The sequence below is a fragment of the Mustela nigripes genome, chromosome 5 (genome assembly GCF_022355385.1).
Source record: "Mustela nigripes isolate SB6536 chromosome 5, MUSNIG.SB6536, whole genome shotgun sequence".
Taxonomy (NCBI): domain Eukaryota; kingdom Metazoa; phylum Chordata; class Mammalia; order Carnivora; family Mustelidae; genus Mustela; species Mustela nigripes.
Window position 1 is genome coordinate 2,503,766 of NC_081561.1, and position 15,046 is coordinate 2,518,811.

Genomic DNA, 15,046 nt, shown 5'->3' on the forward strand with positions numbered 1-15,046 from the left:
AAAAAAAAAAAAAAAAAAAAAAAAAAAAAAAAAAAAAAGCTTAAAAATCTCACCAAAAAACAAAAGCCCATTAAAAAACAGTACACATAACAATTTAAAGCAACCATGCAATTGAAAAAAAAAAAAAAAGTCAATATGGTCTTAAATCCTCTGGGAAAACAGCAGTACCACCTAATGATAACAACTGCAATTTGATAAGGCCAATAAGAGTGACTTATTTTTCCCTTTACTTTCATAAAATTGTTTCCAAGACTTGTTGTTCTTAACTTACACCATCCTGTAAAAGAACATTATTCTGAAATACATACTTGGGAAACAGAGAGAGTTGTCAGGAGCCCTTTGGTCAGCAACACAGTCTCCAACTACAGCCTGGATAGTTCTATGCTAGTTTATAATGTGCTCTCTAGTGGAATAGAAAATCCCATTTCTCAATGTAATTGTTAAGAAAATCTTGTCATTTCTAAACTGCTTTAAGTCCTTTATCCTGTTACTGTATATTCTAAACTAAGTAAAAAAGCACCATTTGTCCGGTTACCTTTTGGGGAAGACTGAAAACTCTAAAAATGAATATATATCAGATTGACAAAAATTACTACTATTAAGTATCTATCAATCAAAATGAAAACATTAAAAATTACAAATATACATTGGTAAGGAAATCCAGAAACTCATGAACCTGTATTAAGGAGCCTGACTTTTCAATCTGAGGAGTAAAGTATATGAGACTGTCACATAACTTTCAAAAGTATCATGAGCTTCATAAAATGGGGTGATGAGCAGGTGAATTCTACTAAACATTTAAAGAAGAGTTAATACCTGTTTTCTTCAAACTACTCCAAAAAACAGAAGGTAAGTTTCCGTATACGTTCTATATGAACTAAAGACCAATATCTCTAATGAACACAGATGCAAAAATTCTCAAAATATTAGCAAGCCACGTTTAACAATACATTACAATACATTAAAAGGATCATTCAATTCCACAATCAAGTCTAATTTATTTCAGGGATGCATGGATGATTCAATAGTTGCAAATCAAGCAAAGTGATATGCCATTTTAACAAGTGATATGCCATTTTAATTTAACATTTTAACAAAGGATAAAAATCATATGACCACCTCAATAGATCCAGAAAAATCATTTGATAAAATTCAACAACTGTTCATCTGTTCATGATAAAAACTCAACAAAGTAGGTGTAGATGGAACACACCTCAACATAACAAAGGTCTTATATGAAAAACCCATAACTAACACCACACTCAATGGGGAAAATCTGAGAGCTTTTCCTCTAAGCTGAGAACAACAGAAGGATATCCACTCTCACCACTTTTATTCAACCACAGTACTGAAAGTTCCAGCCACAGTAATAAGACAACAAAAGGAAATAAAAGGCACCCATTCAGTAAGGAGGAAGCTAAGCAGTCACTATTTGCAGGTGACAAAATACTATATTTATAAAACTCTAAAGACTCCACCAAAAAACTATTAGAAGTAATGAATGAAGTAATAAATTGCAATGAAGTTGCATGATACAAGATTAATATCCAGAAACTGCTTGCTTTTCCATATACTAATAAAAAAGTAGCAGAAAGAAAAATTAAGAACACAATTTCATTTAGGGGACCTAGGTGGCTCAGTCCATAAGCATCCAACTCTTGATTTCAGCTCAGGTCATGATCTCAGGGTAATGAGATAGAGCCCTATGTCCAGCTCTGCGCTGGGTATAGTACCTGCTTAAGAATCTCTCTCTTCCTCTCCCCACCCGCTCCCTGGCCCGTGCACTCCCACTCTAAAACAAAACAAAACAACAACAACAAAAACCAACTACAACAACAACAAGAAAACTAAGGGGTGCCTGGGTGGCTCAGTGGGTTAGCCTCTGCTTTCAGCTCAGGTCATGATCTCAGGGTCCTAGAATTGAGCCCTGCATCGGGCTCTCTAATAAGCAGGGAGCCTGCTTCCTCCTCTCTCTCTCTCTGCCTGCCTCTCTGCCTATGTGTAATCTCTATCTGTCAAATAAATGCATTAGATCTTTAAAACAAAAAACAACCAAAAAAAGTTAAAAAAAAAAAAAAGAAAGAAAACAATTTCATTTACAATTGCAACAAAAAGAATAAAATACCTAGGAAAAAACTTAATGAAGGAGGTGAAAGACCAATACTCTGAAAACTATAAAAAAGTAACTGAACATGATACAAATACGTGTAAAACTATTCCATGCTCTTGGACTGGGAGAACAAAAATCATTAGAATGTCCATATTACCCAAAGCAATGTACAGATTCAATGCAATCCATATCAAAATACCAACAACATTTTTCACAAAATTATAACAAATAATACTAAGACTTTTATGGAACCACAAAAGACCCCAAATGGCCAAAGCAATCTAAGAAGAATAAAGCTGGAGGTATCACAAATCCAAATTTCATGATGTACTACAAAGCCATAGTAATCAAAACAGTATGGTTCTGGAACAAAAACAGACACATAAATCCATACAACAGAAGAGAGAACCCAGAAATAAACCCATAAATATATGGTCAATTAATCTATAACAAAGGAGCCAATATACAATATATAATAGGGAAAGGGCAGTCTCTTAAATAAATGGTTCTGGGAAAATTAGATGCCACATGCTGAACCACTTTCTTACACCTTATATATAAAAAAAAAAAAAAAAAAAAAAAAAAAAAACCTCAAAATAAGTTAAAGACCTGAATCCATAAAATTTCATGGAAGAAAATACAGCCAGAATTTTTTTTAGATAAAAGTATTAGCAACATTTTTCTAGATATATCTACTAAGGCAAGGGAAACAAACATTAACTATTGGAACTAACCAAAATAAAAAACTTTTGCACAGCAAAAGAAACTATCAACAAAATAAAAAGGCAACCTACTGAATTAGAGAAGATATTTGCAACAGACATATCCGATAAGGACTTAACATCCAAAATATATTTTAAAAAACTTATATAACACCAAAAAAGCAATCATTAAAAAATGGTCAGAGTAGGGGCGGCTGGTTGGCTCAATCGATTAAGCACCGGATTCTTGATTTTGGCTCAGGTCATGATCTCACAGTGGTAAGATCAAGACCCATATACCACCCTGTGCTCAGAACAGAGTCGGCTGGGGATTTTCTCTCTCTTGCTCCCTTCGCTACTTCCCCTACTCATACTCTCCCAATCGATACATCAATCTCTTAAAAAAAAAAAAAAAAAAGTGGGCAAAGTACATGAATTAACATTTTTTAAAAGAAGACATACAGATGGAAGACACATGAAAAAATGCTCAATATCACTAATTATCAGGGAAATGCAAAGAAAATCACAGTGAGATATCACCTTATACCTATCAGAATGGCTAGAGTTTAAAAAAATAAATAAATAAACAAATAAACAAAAAAAAAGAACGAATATAAGACACCTGGGTGGCTCAGTTGGCTAAGCGTCTGCCTTTGGCTCAGGTCATGATCTCAGAGTCCTGGGATCAAGCCCTGCCTTGGGCTCCCTGCTCAGTAGGGAGTCTGCTTCTCCCTCTTCCTCTGCCCCTTCTCTGACTGCTCATGCTCGCTCTCTCTCTCTCTCTCTCTCCCCCTCACTCTGCTCTCTCTCAAATAAATAAAATAAAATTTTTTCTTAAAAAAAGAAATCATGAGTATTGGCAAGAATGTAAAGAAAAATGGGCCCTTATCCACTGTTGGTGGGAATGTAAATTGGTATAGCCACTATGGAGAATAGTATGGAGGGTCCTCAAAAATTTAAAAACAGAAATACCATGGGATCCAGTAATTCCACTACTGGGTATTTACCCAAAGGGGGGGGGGGTAAACATTAATTCAAAAAGACATATGTATATGCACCCCTATGCTTACTGTGGTATTACAATAGTCAAGATATGGAAGCAACCCAAATGTTCATGGATAGATGAATGGACAAAGAAGATGTGGTACATACATAAAATGTAATAATATTACCCAGCCATTAAAAAAAAAAAAAAAAAAAGGATGAGCTGTTGCCATTTGCAAAAACATAAATGGACCTAGAGGGTATAATGCTAAATGAAGTAGGTCAGAGAAAGATAATTGCCATGTGATTTCACTTATATGTGTTATCTAAAAAACAAAACAAAATAACCAAAGAGCAGAAACAGACCCATAAATACAGAGACTACATTGATGATTGCTGGGGAAGTGGGAAAGGTGGCAGCTGGACAAAATAGATGAAGGGGAGTGGAAAATACAGGCTTCCAGTTACGGAATAAATAAATCAGAGAAATAAAAGGTACAGACAGCATAGGGAATACAGCCAGTGGTATTATAATAGTATTATTATATGGTGACAGATAGTAGCCACATTTGTGGAAAGGACAGCATAATGTATAATCTTGTCAAATAACTATGTTGTATACCTGAAACTAATGTAACAATGTGTATCAACCATTCTTCAATAAAAATTTAATTTAATTTAATTTAAAAATAAAAAACTGATGAGCTCTTATACCATTCAATAAATAGTAACAACAAAAGGGAAAGAGGGGATGGAGAAAGAATTTAAGTAATTTGTTCAATAGAGAGTCCCTCTGGCAAGATAAAATGACATTTCTAACACAATCTACCAATCAGATAAATTCCACTACAACCTTGTAACAAAGAAAGTAAGGTAGATATGCAGAAAGAAGATAACATGCTCAACCACACCCAAACAAGACCAAAAATATAATACAGAGAGGATTACTATAAAGCAAAGGGCCACAGTTTTTTAAAATACAACACAACAAAACAAAAAACAGCTTAAAATAAGCAATCAAAATTAACAAATAAAATTACAGTGAATGTATTATAAATCACCAAATACCCTTCCCGGAGTTTTGCAATAAAAGATGAAATACAAGGATTAAATAAGGATTAAATTAAGGCAGCAAGAAGAAAGCTTATGTTCAAGTTGGGAAATGAACATAAGGCAATCATCAGCAATATCATTATGACCAGTATATACTAACTACCTATATCAATGCTATTTGTTGGGAAACAAAGATTAAATAAGGATTAGGCTAAGATGGCAAGGAGAAACCCTGTGTTCAGGTTGGGAAATGAGCATAAAGAAATCCTCAGCAATATCACCATGACCAGTATTTACTGACTACATATAGCAATGTTATTTGTTGGGAAACAAGGATTAAATAAGGCTCAGGTTAAGGGGGCAAGAAGAAACCTTATCTTCTTCTAGCTGGGAAATGAGAGAAGGTAATTATCACCAATATTATCATGATAAATTATACTGACTACATCTATCAATGCTATTTGTTGAAAAACAACTGTCCACAGGTCTCCCACATTTCTGCACATCTTATAAGCAGAGGTATTCAAAAGTCCTCTTTCTTTTCAAGGAAGTCTGTATAGTGAACAGCTTAAGAACATAAAGTGTCTTCTTCCAGAACAAGTTTGTTTACTGTCCATCATAAAAGATTCAGGTTCCCTAAAATCGGGGTTTCTCTCCGACTGTATGTATGTAACATAGCCCACTACAGAGGCAGATATCACCTTGCCATCTTCATATCACCCCATTAAAAACTAGGGCCCAGGAAATGAGAGCAAGAAAATGTGACACTTTGGTTACCACTATTGCCATGAGTAATAAAGCCCAAGAGTCTTGTGTCTTCTGACAGTACCCATGAAACTGGCAAGGCAAGGTAACTTGTTGGCTTGCAAATGGGACCTTTCACAGTTCTTGACAACAATAAGGATTTTATTAATATTATCCCCTAAGTATCCCATTAGTCTATAAGGAAAGTGCCAATTATGTACCAGGTGCTGTTTGGGGTACTGAAGATAGAGTTGTGAAAAATACAGAGAAAATCCTTGTCTCTGTGGAGCTTTACAGTAGATGATGAAATGAGTATGATGATGAAATTAAGACCCAGAGAACTATGTACCTTGCCTAGGGTCAAGTAAGTAATACTTGTAAGTAATGGAGCCAGGTTGCATCTGAGCAATAGGACTCTCTGAACCTGAACTCTTAACCACTATACTATAGTTCCTCCCACACTGTAGTGATAAAAAGGCCGAGTCATGAGATTCCAAAGATTGCTGCACTTAGAATCATCTGGCACTATAACCCATTAAAAGAAACCAAGACTCCCAGAAACACCCTTGTAAGTCTATAGTAGTAAAAAATACATAGCACATTTTGTTCTAAAAGAATGCAAGAAAGCCAGAAAGCTAACCAAGGATACTAGGATCATATCTAAGGAGCAACCTGAATTTTGCTCAGGCTTTCAAGAGGCCAAATTTGAGTATTACTGATGATAACAGCAATGGACTGAAACATATGAAATGTATTCATTATAGTACTTTAAAAATATATTCATTATGATACTTTTTTTAAAAATTCCACATTTACAGGATGGTAGGTGTTAAAGGGATGAACTGTGTTTCCCTCAGCATTCATACATTGAAGCCCAGTATCCCAGAATTGTGTCTGTATTTGGAGACAGAGTCTTTAGAAAGGTAATTAAAGTTAAACTATGGCATATGGGGAGTCTTAACCCAATATGACTGGTGTCTTATAAGAAGGCATTAGGGAATAAACACAGACCAAGGGAAAACTATGTAAAGACAAAAAGAAAAAACAGCCATCTAAAAGCCAAGGAGAGAATCCTCAGAATGAAATTAACCCCACCAACAGCTTGATCTCAAACCTCTAGTTTCCAGAACTGTGAGACAATAAATTTTTGTTGCTTAAGCCACTTAATCTGTGTTTTTTGTTATAACAGCTCTAGCAAACTAACACACTACGAAACCACCTCCTTAATTTGAAAGCTTGTAAGTAAAGAATCAAGCCATTATTCTATCCTTCCTATGTGATCTGTGATTTATAATAACCAAATAGTTGACAAGGGTAAGTTCTTTTTTGTTTTTAGAAAAGAATTACAGCTAATCGAGCAAGGAGGAATAACAGAACTAGAATATCCATTTGTAACACATAATGAATAAATTTAGACAATGAACATCAATGGCTGAAAAAAATGACACAAAGAGAAAAGACTAAACATTATATATCTTTCTGATATTAATATAAAACACTACCTTTGAAATTTCCAGGGGGGCAAAAAGAACCCAAACCTGATCAAGCCCCTAGATTTAACTACCAATGTATAAGAAATATAGGAACATGTTAGATGACACTGTAGGTCCACAATCAGTGAAATCCAGATGTCAAAACCCTCTAAGACAATAGATCTGATTTCTGCAACAACAACAAAATCCCCAAGAAATGAAACAACAAACAAATAGAAATGGAGGGAAAACCAATCTCAGTGCACAGACCTTATTTAGACACAAAATTCAAAAAGTTGTCACAGAGATAGAGATAATTAGAAAAATGCAAACATTGACTGGATATTTAATAATATTAAGGAATTTTTATTCTTTTTAATTGTTTAATGTTTAGTTTTTAATTTTTTATAGATGATAAATGATATTGTGCTTTTTTTTTCAGAGCGATTATCTTTTAGAGATATATATTATAGCATTTACAAATGAAATAAATGATATAATGCCCGAGATTATTTTCAAAATTATCAGGATAAAGAAATAGGAGTAGATCTAGATGAAATAAGATTAGCCACACAGTGATAAATAACGAAGCTACACAGATGATGGATAAGAGGAGTTTATAATGCTGTTCCATTTTTATATTTCCATAACTTCCATTATGAAAAGATAAAAATATCTAGAATGCTTGTTAAAAATACATAGTATAGGCCCTCTCACTTCCCAAGATTCTTTTTGTGGGTTTAGGCCTAGTAATGTGGATTATAACCATCTTATCTAGTCACTTTAACACAGATGTAGAAGAAACACCAGCTTAGAGGTTCCACACTTGAGAGCAAGCAGGCTTTAGGTACTAGGAAATACCTGCACCAAAAGCACACACAGACTCCCTGGTCCCCCAACAGCAACCAGGTTAGTCTACAATAGCCAATGCTGATCCATTTCCTCTCCAGGAAAAGGACCAAGGATTGGACGGACCAACAACCCACTGAAATTAGCCTGAAAGGATTAATCCAGCAACACACCACACATGTCTACTGTCTTTTCAGGGATGTCTCATCCCTTCAGGTAAAATGTGGTCCCAGAGACACAGTCCCCCAGCTTTCCATCATCTCTGAAAATAACAGAAAAGACAAAAACTGACAACTATTTAGACAGACAATAAGATGCCAGAAAATGGCAGACATGCAAGAAAACAGATGGAAATAACTGGATTGAGAAAAACCAAAATCCAGGCTTTAACTCAGAAAACAGTCTAATTTATCTCTGCATCTCCAGCAGGCACTCAGTAAATGCACTGGGTTAATGAAAAAATTAATAAAACTAATGAAACAATGCTCCCACGATGGGTAAGGGAGAGGGAGATGACTAGCACAGGAAAGGAAAATAAGATCATCAGACTCAGAAATACAGCATCTAAAACAACCTACCGGAGGAGTCAACAGAAAGTACTGAAAAACTCTAATATTCTCATTAGAATGCAACAAGACTTGTATGAAAAAGGTACAAAAGCCATAATGAAGGAAGAAGCTAAGGGAAAAATGGGATAAAGTAAAAAGGAAAGTGAATGAAATAAGGAGGGAAACTAAAATTGCAAAAAGAGCATTTAAATGTCCACTAAAAGCAGTGAAGGGCAAAAGTGAAGTAAAAATAGATTCTAAACTATAGAAGACACCAAAGAAAAGACAGTATATACAACAAAAACAAGTCTTCCAACCCCACGCAAGGCAAGAATATATTAAAAATAAAAAACAAGAAGGCAGAAGTCCAGACTTCTCTGTTATGATGATCATTATAAATGAATTTAATTCCTCTCTACTAAAGATAAAATCTCTCAGATAAGGGGAAAAAAATAGTACTACCTGTCAAAATAACCAGATCAGGTATACTTCAAGCAGATAAAAATAAAAGAAAGAGGGTGCATGGCTGGCACAGTCAGCAGAGCATGCGACTCTTGATCTCAGGGTCATGAGTTCTGGCCCCACATTGGGTCCAGAGATAACATAAGAAAAAAAAATTAATAAATAAAAATAAATAGAAGGAGGAGGAAATGGAATTGTTAACATAAGACAAAGTAGATTTCAAGGCAAAAGCACTGAGCAGAACAGTGATTAAGATCAGTCATGAGGGGCACCTGGGTGGCTCAGTGGGTTAAAGCCTCTGCCTTCGGCTCAGGTCATGATCCCAGAGTCCTGGGATAGAGCCCAGCATCGGGCTCTCTGCTCAGCAGGGAGCCTGCTTCCTCCTCTCTCTCTCTCTCTGCCTGCTTCTCTGCCTACTTGTGATCTCCGTCTGTCAAATAAATAAATAAAAATCTTTAATTAAAAAAAAAAAAAGATCAGTCATGAATTTTTTTTAATTTTTTATTTTTTATAAACATATATTTTTATCCCCAGGGGTACAGGTCTGTGAATCACCAGGTTTACACACTTCACAGCACTCACCAAAGCACATACCCTCCCCAATGTCCATAATCGCACCCCCTTCTCCCAAACCCCCTCCCCCCAGCAACCCTCAGTCAGTCAGAATGGCTAAAATAAACAAGTCAGGAAATGACAGATGCTGGAGAGGATGCGGAGAAAGGGGAACCCTCCTACACTGTTGGTGGGAATGCAAGCTGGTGCAACCACTCTGGAAAACAGCATGGAGGTTCCTCAAAATGTTGAAAATAGAACTGCCCTATGACCCAGCAATTGCACTATTGGGTATTTACCCTAAAGATACAAACGTAGTGATCCAAAGGGGCACGTGCACCCAAATGTTTATAGAAGCAATGTCCACAATAGCCAAACTATGGAAAGAACCTAGATGTCCATCAACAGATGAATGGATCAGTCATGAATTTCTATGCGTAAAATATCATTGCATTGAAAAAAATAAAAAGAACGAAAAGAGTAAAAAGCAAAAGTTATTACAAGTGCAAGGGAAGTTGAACCTACAAAATCTAACACCATTAAAAGAGCATACACCTCTCAACCTAATGTATTCTGTAGGAAAAAATGACAAAGTACAGAGGATTAGAATAACATCACTGATAAAGTTAATGGATTTGTATCAGACTTTAACTCACCTATAAAAAATACATCTTCCTTTTAAGCATCAGTGGAACTTTTATTAAAAATTATGATGCATCGGGACACAAAGAAAACCTCAGAAAGTTCTTAAGTAAAAATGACACAAAGCTATAGTCTTGGTTTCCAAAGCAATAAAATTTTAAACAATAAAAAATATTAGAAATTTTAAAATACTATACTAAGTAATACATAGAACAACAACAACAAAAATCTGCCATTACAGATTAAGTTTAAAAATAACAGGACTATAAACTTATAACATATATAAACATTTAGGAAACAAAATCAGATACACTCCAAAGAACATGTATAACCTTAAAGCCTTTCAATAGTAGACAACCAACCAAAAATCTTCCTGTTCACGTACTGATACCTACAGTTTCTTCCCCCAAAAAGTGGGTGGGGGAAGGGAATGGAAATTTTTCATTTACAGTAAGAAATTAAAGTCCATAGTTTAAGATAACACACTTCAAAATGAACCAGTTTTAGGCCACCTGCATCCAGCTGATGGGTTGATAAAATATAACTAATACCAGATGCTTTCCATGTTTTTATAGGGAACAGAGGTAAAGAGAGCAGAAAGGCAGGGAAAGTCACAAGTTTAGAAGGGCTCAAAAAGTAGACACTGAGGACACAGAAAAAAAGTTCAATGTGCATCCAATTTTTCTTAGTATAAGTACTTTAATTCTAACATAAACTGCAACTACACTGACAAGTAGTGCAAGCAAGAAGTTCTATTTTATATCAGTTACATTGGGAAAATGAACTGACTTGATTGCCTATAAAGGTTGGTGGTTGCTAACAGTTCTAATAATCAAGAATAAAGGAAAATATCTAGGTTTGTGAACTACTACAGTAGCAGTAGGGGAACAACCCCTGTATTCGATTATAAAATGGACAGTTTCCACATCTGCTGAGTATTAGGTGTTAGCTTAGTTTTAGAAATAGCTACCATTCCTTAGGTACCTGATGGTGTGAACTAGGTAATACTTGCTGTCAGTCTAAACACCAAATAGGACAGGTTGGCATCACCGATTTACTTAAGAGACAACTGAGTTCCATAAGGGCCAAAGACCATATAACTAGCAACCCCAGAGCTCAATAAATTATAATTATGAAATAGAACTATGAGGCCTAGTATCAGGTTATAGACAAATTATAGGCTCCCAGCTAATACTAATTAGTCATGTGACCTTGGATACTCATTTATTCAAAAAGTACTTACTGAACATCTTCTGTGTACAAGTTTCTGTGTTTACATATGAAGGCTCAGAGTTCTCAAATCTCAAAAACTATGAACAAATATATTATTCACCTCATAAAAGTCCTTTTTTGTAAACAGAGACATTTCTTGTCATTCAACTATACCACACCAGGGCATTTGATTCATTATCACAGTCACCTGGGGTCTAGTAATGTGAAACACAACACAATACAATCATTTCAAAGACCTCCCCCAGCATTCCCATGGTTGGCCAGATTTAGGAACCTGAAAAATAACTGCATTTTTGCTTCTTAAAAAAAGATGTTTTACTTATTAACATATGTTAATTTAAAGAGCATGAACTCAAAAAGAGAACATCACATCTTAAATAGTATTAGTGTAGTACATTTAGGATTACTAAAATATTATTAACCTTTAGAAAGGCTCAGCAAATTTAAACAGTTTAAGAATAACAAAAACATGGTTTCTGAACTTGGGAGAACTAAACCAAAGCACTGTGTTCACAAAGAGAAAATTCTTTGCCATAGAGATGCACCACCTTGGCCTTCAGGAAGAAGATAGGTTTCCATATAAAGAATTTTAAACAAGAGACATCAGATCCATTCTTCTGCAAATATTCTTGAAGGAATCAGCATGGACAGAAGAAAACAGAGGGAAACATTACCACACAACAGCTCCATGAAAACCTGGAGAAACCAGCTGCATTTTTTCCCTCAATGAACTGCCCACTCTAAGCAACCTTATCACACTCACACAGTAATTACCCAATCCTGGAGGAATAGATCTCCTGAGAAATGAAATAGATGCTCCTGAGAAATGAATTTTGTTTTGTTTTGTTTTTTTAACACACATAGGCACTCTGCCCTCAAAAGGCCATAAATAAAATATCCAATAACAGTCTCTATTGACAATAATAGTAATGATTAATTTTTTTCCATTTTTTTATTGTATTATGTTAGTCACTATACAGTACATCATTAGTTTTTGATGTAGTGTTCCATGATTCGTTGTTTGTGTATAACACCCAGTGCTCCATGTAATCCATGCCCTCCTTAATACCCATCACCAGGCTCACCCATCTCCCCATCCTCCTCCCTTCTAAAACCCTCAGTTTGTCAGTTTGTTTAGTATAAAGTGCTTCAGACACATTTTAAGGACACACTTTAAGGACTAAGATAAAGTATTATCTAAAACTTATAGAGCCATCTAAAACTTACAGAGACTTTAAAATGTGTCCTAAGCACTTTATATTTACTACCTCACAAGTCCATATGAACAACACTGTAAAGTTTGTAGAACTATTCTCTCCATCAGACAGGGCAGTCCCATCTCTACCCCATTTTACAGATGAGGAAACAGAAGCAACAGCCATGTTCCCACCAAGCTGCCTGTGTACATAACGATTACATAACGATCATACAAAAGTGCCTTGCAGGAAAGATGCTTCCACCTGTCCTTAAGCAGCTGAAGACAATAGATAGGACCCCAGGCAAAATGTGTCATTAACAACTTTTGAATCCTGTGTCACAGGCCTCCCCCGCTACTACCATCCCATATCAGCCACACAGGATAAAATTTTACTTTTGCTAATTAGCAAAAAAGTATTAAAACAGAAGATTCTGATTCACTATATTTGTTCACAAATTACATATTGACAGTTTTCCTAAGCATATTATCCAAACTTCCTGTTTGTAATTTTATCTCACATCAAAAGAATTTTAGGTTTTAGCTAAAATTTAGGTTTTCCATCCTCCCTTCTTCTGGCCACATGCTCCCAGTGCCCCTCATAGCCAGCCATGCCTTGCAAAATTGACAAAATCAAGGATTTCCTTCTCACAGCCAGGTGAAAGGATGCCAAATCCATCAAGATCAAGAAAAAGAAGGATATCTGAAGTATGTTGATGCAACAGAGACCTTTTATAGCTTGGTCTTCACAGACAAAGAGAAGGCAGAGACACTGAAAGCAGTCCCTGACCCCAGGTTTGGCATTGAAGGAGCTGAAATGAACCTGGCACACTCACTTGAACTGTATTAAAATTTTAAAAATTAAAAAATAAAAAAAGAATTTTAAACACTATAAAGCTACAATAAGGTAATGCAACAATAGTGAACAACACACTTAGAAGTCGGAAGTTTGGGCTTGTACTAGCTGTGTGATTTCAGTTAAGTCATCTCACTTTTCTATACTTCATCTGTGAAATGGGTACAAGCCTTCATGAAGCGGGGCAAATATTAAACCATGAAGTTCCTAACAGACTGTCAGGTAGAATGACTTAGTTTAGAGGAAATGAAGGTATGGCATAATAAAAAATAGACTAGGGAGGAAATAGGGGAACATTCACAGAAACCATATAATGACTTACCTTAGGGCTAGGTACAGAGACAATCCTGATCTGCCTGGTTTAGGATGAGGAGAGGGGACATTGAGAGTACCAAGAAGGCAAGATAGGTGGAAGAGATTTCCTAAGGAAATCCTGAGTCTAATACCCTCCCTCCTCAGAAGTCCACCTCCTCCAACCTAGGAAGTAAAGTGGGAGATGGCCTGGAAGCAGTTGCCAAAGTCCCTTCCCCAGAACTGGTGGCACCCAGCAGTAGGGCTCCACGCAGCTCTGTGCACAGGCTATAGTACTTCAGGGTTCAGGAGCAAGGGATGGCCAGGTGAAAGGTGAACCACAAAGGGATATCTTAAAAAGGTATGGCTCTCAAGGTAAGCAGAGGAGCAGAAAAGCAACATAAGCAGGTAGGAGGTCAAAAGAAGAGATTTTATTTTAGAAGACGGACAATCTCAGAAAGCTTGTAGGCAGCTGGGGAAAACAGCAACAGGAAAGAGTACAAAATAAGTGGAGCCAGACTCAGAAAGAACAGTATTTGATAGAAATAAGATAGCTAGTAGGGCCAGGCTTGGTAAAGAAGAGGCATGTCTTCCTCTACCAAGACCAGAGGAGAGGGACCATGAAACTACAGTAAGATTTTAAAGGGATAAAGTGTGATTTGCTTAAAAATGGGCTTGATCTCAATGAACTAGGAAAAAGATATTTTGCTAAAAGGGATCAGGAAATGGGTTTGGAGTATGGCTATGAGGAATAACTCTGGACAATGACTGGGACAAAAGCACAGCTGGCTCTGTAAGTCAAGATTTAATAGAATTTTCCTATAATTCCCCTTTCCAATGTCTGAACATTCATATGCCCTGACTACCCCCCACCCTGACAGACAATGATGTTCTGTGGCAAAACATATCCTTGGAAATATAATCTTTGTTAAAAGATAATCTATACCATGATTACATATAGAAGAATCTAATCCCAGAGATAAGAAATGCAAACCACTATAGTACACACAGAAAACTGAACAACTCGAACTTAAAATCCAAGATAACTCATTTGTAAAAAGAGGCAGTTGGTATTCATAAGAAATTTAAAGGATCTTTAAATCTTGATTTCAAGAAATTGTAATATCAAGGTCCACAGAGAACACAAAATGGTTATGCAAAAAAAAAAAAAAAAAAAAGACATATATATTTCTTTCCTTATTTCAAGGCTCTCTATTTTGAAATTGATTAAATGCCAAAGTAAATAAATTAAATTCTTACTTTAAAAACAGAAATGGAGTTTAAGGTGATACACCCATCTGATCATACTGAAAGATGCGATACAACAGTGGCGGTTTCTTGACAAGGCCCAATC

General features: G+C 35.8%; 1 protein-coding gene and 1 pseudogene across 2 annotated transcripts in view; one reads left to right on the plus strand and one right to left on the minus strand.

The window, feature by feature from the left end:
• The window catches only part of GMDS (GDP-mannose 4,6-dehydratase), a 617,806-nt gene that overhangs the window by 530,297 nt on the left and 72,463 nt on the right, over positions 1–15,046 (minus strand). The window lies entirely within an intron of this gene.
• On the plus strand, positions 13,157–13,366 carry LOC132018745 (large ribosomal subunit protein eL38-like; annotated as a pseudogene).